Below are 9,314 nucleotides of genomic sequence, written 5' to 3'. Positions count from 1 at the left end.
CTGAGAGAGGCAATAAAGAAGTAGGCTGGGGCTTCCCTGGTGGCGTAGTGGTTGAGAGTCCGCCTGCCGTTGCAGGGGACACGGGTTCGTGCCCTGGTCCGGGAAGATCCCACATGCGGCGGAGCTGCTGGGCCCGTGAGCCACGGCCGCTGAGCCTGCGCGTCCGGAGCCTGTGCTCCGCAACGGGAGAGGCCACAACAGTGAGAGGCCCGCGTACTGCAAAAAAAAAAAAAAAAAAAAAAAAGAAGTAGACTGTTGGTGAAACACATGTAGCCATACTTCTGTGACTTTCAACCCAGGTGACCTAGGAGTGACTCAAGGGCAGTGGCTTGTGAGGGCCCTACAACAGCCCTGGGAGGACAGGGACCCGGTGGGTGGTGTGCAGCCTTGGGTCCACTCAGCTCCTGCCATTTCGATCCCAGGAAGCTCTGCCTGGGAACTGAAGTCAGTATGTGGAATGACATCCAGAGAAACTGCTGAGAGGGGCGCTTAGGAGACGGTTAACACAGAGTCTTGCTAGCTTTCTAAATGAAAAGCCCCAGTACAGCAGCTCCGTCACATTAGAAACACATTAGAAACATATTAACAAGTAATTACTTTAGAGGAAGTTAACTCTGTTAAATTACAAATTAAGATAAAATTAAGAATGTTTCTCCTTTCAGATTCAAGTACACAGAATTTTTTTTTTTTTTTAATGATTCCTGCCTTTCTGTATCCGGCCATCCTAGTACCTTAAATGCAACACTCATTCCGTAAACAGTTGTCATGTGCCTCCTCTGTGTCAGGCACTGTACTAGGTGCTGGTCCTGAACCAACCTCTCACGAATCTGAGGGCTGTACTGGATGGGCGGGTTCACATGACTACCGTATTTCTCTGTGGAGCAGTGAGCAGAGAGTAGCTTGTGTTTCCACCCAGGAGAAGGCATTCGTCATAATTGGTTGCATCATTCTCAAGTCCGTCTTATCCAGAGCTGCAGCCTAAAGAAGATCTTGTAAAAATCAGGGTGCAGACTTGTCTGTCAAATGTGACTTTTCTCCCTTTAGAGCAGAGGAGAGTGTACACAATTGGATGTAAAGGAGTTCAGTTCGCAGCAGATCATGACAAAGGCAAGGCATCTTTTCGCAGTTGTTGGATTTCTCTTTGGGGTTGAGAAGACCTGGGTTTGGATCCCACCTTTGTCATTCACAGCAGGGCAACCTCTCAAGCCTCAGATTCCTCATCTGTAAAAGAGGGTTATATGTGCATGATCTGCAAAACCCAAATCTAATATTTTTTCTACTGTGAATATTCTGACCAAGGAGGAAAAGGGCTGGAGTACCACATGCTAGCAATAGTTTTTGGCAAATACCTAAACCAGAGTTAAATGTGGGAGTATCATGAGGTCTGACACATGGGTTATGGAATTAGGTAACCTTAAATTATGACCTGTTCTCATTTTACATATCAAAGCACAACTCTGAGTTTGACATAGTTCAGCCTAGAATTGTCCAAGAACTTGCAATGATAATATTATGTCCCCCTGTATGACACTGACACTGCTGAGATCACCATAACAGAAACAGAACCCAAGGCCTTGGCCTGGTTAACACTGGAATCCAACCACATGAGCCAACCAGCCACCCAGGGACTTAAGGGAATAAAGGGAAGAAGAGACATACTTAGTTATTTCTTTGTTTTTGTTAACATATTTATTTCCCCAAAGAGGATTTGAGATGGCCAGAAATCTCTGCATATCATATTATAATATAATCATATACAGCTCATGTCCCATATTTAAACAAAGGACCCGTGACTGTGGCTACTTCATGACTCCAGGGAATAATGCAAGCTGATCTTACCTGGTCCCTGGGAACCCTGCTCGTTATGTGGCCTGGGTCTGTGTCTCCACAGACAACAACGACTAGTGAACCTCGAAATTCTCCATTCATACTCCTTTTCCCCAGGGTGGAACATCACGTAAGAAAGTTGCATAACAAGTTGGTGCTTCTGCAGTCTCAGCTCAGGACTCAAGGACTCTCAGGACTCAGGGAGGGTTCTTTTACTTTCTTTTCACAGCTTCTTTCTTCCCCGTGGAGACTGTTCCAAAAGTTAAACCCTTGCCTCAGATCTCTTGGCCATTCATGAGCATTTCAATTTCAGTAGATGATTAACCACTGAATTAAGAAGAAAAACAGAAGCTATTATAAATGCATTTGCTTAACTTTCTGTCATCTCTCTCTACCCCAACCTACAAACTTATTGCCATTTTCACCAGCCTTTCTTTGATTAAAAAAAAACAGGTGTTGCTCTTCCCATCAACCGTCAGCTGGACGCTTGTTCCTCCCCGTAGCCCTTACTGTCCTATCCCAGCTCCTGTCTCTTACTCTAAAGTAATGCGTATCACCCTGATCTTTAAAGAAAACAAACAAACAAAAAAACTATTTCTTTCTCTTTAATGCGAGTTCTCCTCTAGATACTACTCCATCTTTTTTTTTTTTTTTTTTTTTGCGGTACACAGGCCCCTCACTGTTGTGGCCTCTCCCGCTGTGGAACACAGTCTCCGGATGTGCAGGCTCAGCGGCCATGGCTCACGGGCCCAGCCGCTCCGCGGCATGTGGGATCTTCCCAGACCGGGGCACGAACCCATGTGGCCTGCATCGGCTGGTGGACTCTCAACCACTGCGCCACCAGGGAAGCCCTACCCCATCTTTTCTTCATTTCATAACCAACCTTCTGAGAAAAGAGTCTGGAATCCACATCTTCTGCCTTCACTTCCTCAACGCCCATTCGCTTTCTCTCCCCTCTGCGATTCAGCTTTTACCCTCAACGCTTGAAACTGGAAAGGTTAACAAAGACCAAGCCCCATGAACACTTTTTATTCCTTCCCTACCTGTTCTCTCTGTGACACTTGGCACTATTGCCCCTTCCCTTCTAGAAACTCTGCTTCCTTGATGTCTTACTCTTTCTTTCAGACAAATCTTCATACGTTTTCTCCAATGGCTTCTCTTTTGATGTCCCCCTTAAATATTTTTTCTGCCCATCTTGTAACATGTGTTTTACATGGATAAGTAATGGTCCCAGTGAATCACTCCACTGGGCTCCCTTGGCGTTGAGCCTGGGCTGCACCATGTGACTCGCTTCGGCCAGTGGAACGTCAGCAAACATGAAGTCAGCAGAGGCTCGATAAGGCTTGTGTAGTGGGGTTTGCCTTCTTGGAACACTCCTCAGGAACTTCCTTGTTTTCTGGATGACTAAGATGAAAGAAAAAAAAGAAAAAAGATGAAAGACCAAGTGAAGAGAGGGAGAGAGAGATAGAGAGAGAGAGAGAGAGAGACTGTCAACTTCCCCAGGTTTTTCCAGCTGAGCCCAACTCCAGATAACCCATCACATAAATAATACCTTTTTGTTTTAAGCCACTAAGGTCTGGGGTGGTTTGATATACAATGATAAACAACCGAGAAAACCTGATATTTTAAAGATTCCTGTTGTCATCCTGCTTTCCTCCAATGTTGCATATTTTCCCAAACATCCATTCCAATGGATTTAAGTACCATTCATACCTCGTAATTCTTACACCTACATTTCTAAACCAGATCAGTCTTCTAAGTTCCCATCTCTTACTTAATGGACATCCCCATTTAAATATTCCACAGAGCACCTCTAATTCACACACCAAAGCACTGTGTCGTTCTTCCACAAACTACGTTCCGCTTATTCCTTACCTTGGATAATGATGCATGTACTTACCAGTCACTCAAGGAGGGAACTTAGAAGGGAATCTTCATCTCCTCCCTTTCATCCACTCATCGACAATCAGTCATTCACCAAATCTTATCAAGTATGTCACCTAAATGTCTCTCACATTTATTGCTTTATCTCCATCACCTTGAATGCTGCCCTGGTCAAGGGCCTCATCACGTTATACTTTGACTATCACCAACGTCTACTCATTGCCTCCCTGCTCTGAGATTTGGCCAGGACATCCATATTTGTCCTGATCATTTTCCTGCTGACAATCACCTACGGAATAAGGGAAAGATTTCTTAATATGCTACTAAACCCTTTCTGACCTGGCCCTACTTTTATTTCCATTCTCATTTTCCGCCCTTTCCCTGTGTACGCTGTGCTCCGAGCCAAATTACTTGCAGCGCCGACACTAGCCATCTGCCCCATGGATGTCTCAGACAGTTTTCCTGCCTGGTGTACCTCCCCACCCCTGCCATCTGCAGAGTCCTTGAAGACTCAGATTAAATGTCATATCCTCTGTGAAGCCTCCCCTGCCTCTCTGGGCAGAAGCAAAATGAGGCGCCTCTTCTTCTGAGCAACCAGGTACCCAATAGTACCACGATTGTACACATTTTAATTGTACTGACAGGCTTAAATGTCTGTCACCCCTAATAGATTCAGAGAGCTCCTCCAGGGCAGGGGTGGCTTTATTTTTATTTTCATAGCACCCAGCACAGTGTGTGATGCACAGCAAGTGCTCAATAACTATTGAATGAATAAAACACTGTATTTCCCCACTTTTAATGTTTTGTAAAAATATCTTATAATTGTCTAAGTTAGCACCATGAATTCCATTTGTCAGTCTAGAAATAGAGATGAGAGAGTTTAGGTGTTGCTCGACATGACTTAGGATGAGTCTGGTGGTAAGTCACGGAAGTTGGAGCCAGTAACTGAGGGGAGAAGAAGCAAATGCTTCGTTCCAGGTGGGCGGCAGGGTCATGTTGGAACCACTGCCCCCATGACCCCCAACAGTGCTCCTTCCAGACAGAGCGCCCCCTTCCTCCACCACAGGGCGAAGTGGTCGTGCAGCGCTGCTTTGCCTGGAATGTCTTGAGTCTGAAAAATAATAAGAATACAAGATGTGGGTAATTTCTTTTATTTCTCCCCTTCTCTTGCCTCATGAGTGTCTCCTCTCTTCTCTCCCTGCTTCTCGTTTCCCACAGTCTGCCCCATCACAGAGATCTTTCAAAGTAAGGATCTGATGTGTGACTCTCTTGCTGAACTCTTCAATGAGCCCCCAGCACCTTTGGGGCGCAGTCAAGACGTCTCCTTGGCCCTGTCTACTTCTCCAGTCTCATCTACTACCTCCCCACCCTGCCACTTGTGCGAGGGCTCTGGGCCACCTGGGGATGCCAAAGGACAAGGTATAGCCATTGCCCCCAAGTAGCTCACAACCCAGTGAGAAGACAAGACAGGAATGAATGAATGAATGAATGATTTATTTATTTAGGCCGTGCTGCGCAGCATGTGGGATCATAGTTCCCCGACCAGGGATCAAACCCATGCCCCCTGCATTTGAAGCACGGAGTCTTAATTACTGGCAGGGAAGTCCCAGGAATGAATTATAATTTAATGTAAACCAGTATTGATGGAGATGGGTGAACGAGAGGACAGCCAACCCACCCTGGGGGGTCAGTCAGAGAAGACTGAGCAGGAACCGCCCTCCGTGTTCCACTCAGTATGGAACCACTTGCAATGACCCGTGCTCACTAGGCTTTGAAACAACTGGACCTCATGGTCATCTGTCCTGCTCTCTTTGTTCTGAGGAAATCCTCAAGCCTCCCTTCTTCTAGGAAGGCTGCTCTGCTGTCCCGGCAGCAAGAATCACTCCCTTCTTTATGCTGCCACCAAGCACGAGCTCCGTGTGAACAGGGAGCTAACTGTGTCCTCCGAGGCTAAGAGAGAGTTAGCCATATAGTAGGCATTCAATGTTTGCTAAAACTTAGCTAACCATGCTGTCTTTGGGAGCCAGCAGTGGCCTGATCGTAGCCCTAGTGACTTTCTTTTCACCTGATATCTTCACCTTTGCAGTCTGGACAGTTGCCTGCAAAGGCAGTAGCAACCGGGTCCATTACCAGTGGAATATGGAGGCTGAACTTCCATATCCAGCCAGATTCTTTCCCCCATGAAAACATCACCCAGGAAGGTTATGCTGTCCTTCCAGTGATGCAGGAAATGCTTTTCAGATTTCTCTTTTTGGTGCTTTCTTCAACATTTATAGCCCTCTGAATAACTATAGTTTTATTTTTCTCTATCTTTTCTTTCTTTTTCTTAATTTTATGGATTAAAAATACTTTACTCAGAATTTATTACAAGTCAAATTTTTAAAACTTTGTGAATAGTTATCATGTATACTATTTAAATTCTATATATTTTCAATGACAGTCCATCTTCATCATTTAAAGGCAAAATATACTGTCTGGAGCTTGCCAAAATCATTTGGACACAAATTTGGTAAACGATAAAGTAGAATAATATAGTTTTTAGTGGAAAAAAAGAAATTGGGCACTAAAGAGAGTTATTTTCTATGACTTGCAAATTGGTTCTGAACACAGTTTCAAAAGATGAGTTCCAAAAATGCATCAAGTAAGTCCTCAACACTGGAATTAGTGTAATTGATTTGTGTAAGCTGATTTTAATGATTTGGAAGAGCAGATAGGGAAAAGCAGATAGTTTTAAACTGAGGGTGTTCTGAAGTTTGGGTATTAGAGGTTGATACATTATGACTATGTTTCCAAACAGAGACAAATATTTATTTGTCTAAGCAGTAATGCAGCCAAATTACAGGTCAGTTAGCGTTAGTCTGAGTTCTTAGAGGAAACTGTTTTCATTCATTTCATGGGGCCTAGAAAACCTTTTTTGTAACAGGCCAAGTTGTCTCTGGAATTTTTCTCAACAGCTTTCTGGGGGCACCCACTTCTAGGCCCACCTCCAGGCCCCTTGTACGTTTCCACTGCCCTCTGGCTACAATGAACTCAAGCCTGTCCTATTCCCCAAGGGCTCAGACTCCAAAGTTACCATTTTCTCTCAGCACTAAATCAAAACTACCAACCGATTAGGCTGTACACTCCAAGAGGTTAGAAACATTGTTCTGTTTTGTTCATTACTGTATCTCCAGCACCTAGAACAAGGCCTGGAACTTCTTAGACACTCAATGTTGAATGAATGAATAAATCTCTAAATTTGTTAGTCCCAGCTACCTGTTGGGAGGAAAACAACCCATTGAACTAATTTACACTCATCTGTGAATGACCAGGAGTCCCTTATCTCTCCCTAAGGAATTTGCATACTCAAAGGGAAAGCTTGTGAATTCAAATTATTCTCAATGGGAAAACTTCAATAGTGAAGCAAATGGAGAGAAAACATTGGAGGCTAAAGGGTAGGGAGGGGGGAGGGGCAGGGGGAGGGGAGTTATAACTCCAGCAGGCCAGAGCCGCCTAGGAGTTTGCCCCTGAGGCCTTCCGCTTTCCAAGGCCCCTCTAGCTCTGCACCGTTACCACTTTTGAAAGCTTAGAGACTCCTCCATCCTGTCGGACCCGTGATGGGACGAGGAGGGAGATTAAACCAGGGAGGGGCTGCAGGGCTGTTGGTTTCCACCTTGAGCTTTGGCTGTACTATTTTACCATTTCTCAAATGTTTCAAAGGGAGGTGTCCTCACTTTCTAGTTAAACAGACAAGGGCACAGGGGTACCTCCTCAGACTCAATACTATTTGTTAATTAAAGGTTAACTAATATATTTTCACTTTATGTAGATGTCATTGTTTTTTTTTAAGCTCGTAAATTGACTTGAAATATATGCACATCTGACAATGAGCGGGGTATATTGTAAAGGATAGAGATAATCCCTTTTATGCCACTTTTATGGGCTCTAATATGATCTGTTGCTAGTGATTTCTTTGCAGACATGTGTCCTGTCTTTAACCCCTATGCACCCAGCACACCCCAAAGCATCCCCAACGTGCTTTCACTGAGACACATAAACTTAATGGAAATGTAAACCTAACCTCGGAATTCTGATTCTTGGTTTATGAAATGGACTATAAAAAAGGTAGAAGTTGATTTTAGTGTTTCCTGTTTTCTTAACGTCAGAATTTTCTGTAGTGTCAACCTTCTTTCTGCTGTTTATTTGTAAATCCCTTGAATGAAACATTTACCTCTTTCAAAAGACCATTCAAATATATGATGAAAGAAAGCCCAAACCACGGCATTTCAATCAATGACAGTAAAATGTAACAAATATTTAGAAAATCATTGCTCATGTTAGGAAATAAATGTTTTAGTGATTAAGTCTAGGATAATCAAACTTAGGTATTGAAGAGTTGTAGTAGTAATATAACAAAATAGTTTTGATTAATCTTTGGTTCAACTAGAAGTATCGTGATAGTCTTAGCACTACAGGCGCTGAATGAGGAGAAATTATATTTTGCATAGTTTTGCAATTTTCTGAGTTTATTTTGGAGTCCAATAAGAGCAATTCGCTTTCCTCTGTATCTATTATAGGTCTATGTTTGGTTGATCTACGTTCCTTCCTTGATTTAAAAATAAACGTAATCTTTTACCTAATAAAATCACCTTAAAGTATACAACAGTTGACGGTTTAAAAGAATTATAACTGCTTGGTATCTACACATAAAAGGTGCTTGATAAATGTTTGTTAGATCCAGTTCCTAAAAGGAAAATTGGTAAAAGAGAAATTTCTCCAGGTTTCATATTAATTTTGTACCGAGAAGGGAAATAGAATAAGAGGCTTGGGTAATTGAGGCTAGGAGATCATACAAAAGTGCCATTTTGGCCAAAGAATGATTAAAACACTCTAGTCCTGACATGTTTAAAAATGGTCACACAACCTATTTCTTTGTTTCATAACCATCGCGCTCCCTCTCCCTTTTTTGGCATGGCAACAAATTCAACAAAATCAACGCCATCTAGTTAAACTTTTTGATTTAGTGGTGGGTCCGGCGGTCCTGTCAACGAGGAGGTTAAGACAAGCAACGTGGAGAGGCAGGAGAAATCTATCTGAAATGGAACGTGCCCATTCTAAATAATTTGAGGTGGGAAAATCGTTCCAAGTTGACGGATAATTGCAGAAAGGACGTCCCAACCCCTCGAGCCGGGGCCGTCCGTCCGCGCAGCCTCGGAAGCCCCTCGCCGCGGCCGGGAGGACCGCCGCCGGCCGGGCCGCCGCTTCCTGCCCGCGGGCGGCGCACCCGGACCCCGGGAAGGTGCCGCTTGGGGAAACGTGGCACCGTCTCCAGCCCGCGTCCCGGGCGCTGCCGCGCGGCGGCCGAGCGCTCCAGCGAGCCGGGTCGGGAAGGCGGCGCGGCGGCCGCGCACCGGCCCGCGGGGAGAGCCGCCCGTAGCGCCGGCGCCCGCCCGGGGACGGGAAGTGGCGCCCCGCCCGCCCTCGCGGCCCGCGGCCCCGCAGCCCCGCGCCGCCCCCTTTCTCTCGGCCTCTCCCTCGGCCTCCACACCCGGGCCGAATTCTTGCATAAATTATGCCAGGCGCGCCTGACGTCAGGTGGCGGCGCGCGGGCGCGGGCGCGGCGA

Source organism: Aethalodelphis obliquidens, unplaced genomic scaffold (assembly GCF_003676395.1).
Source record: "Aethalodelphis obliquidens isolate GAN/ISIS:26980383/991018 unplaced genomic scaffold, ASM367639v1 scaffold33, whole genome shotgun sequence".
Taxonomy (NCBI): domain Eukaryota; kingdom Metazoa; phylum Chordata; class Mammalia; order Artiodactyla; family Delphinidae; genus Aethalodelphis; species Aethalodelphis obliquidens.
The sequence above is the reverse complement of the archived record's forward strand: the minus strand, read 5'-3'. Positions refer to the sequence as shown.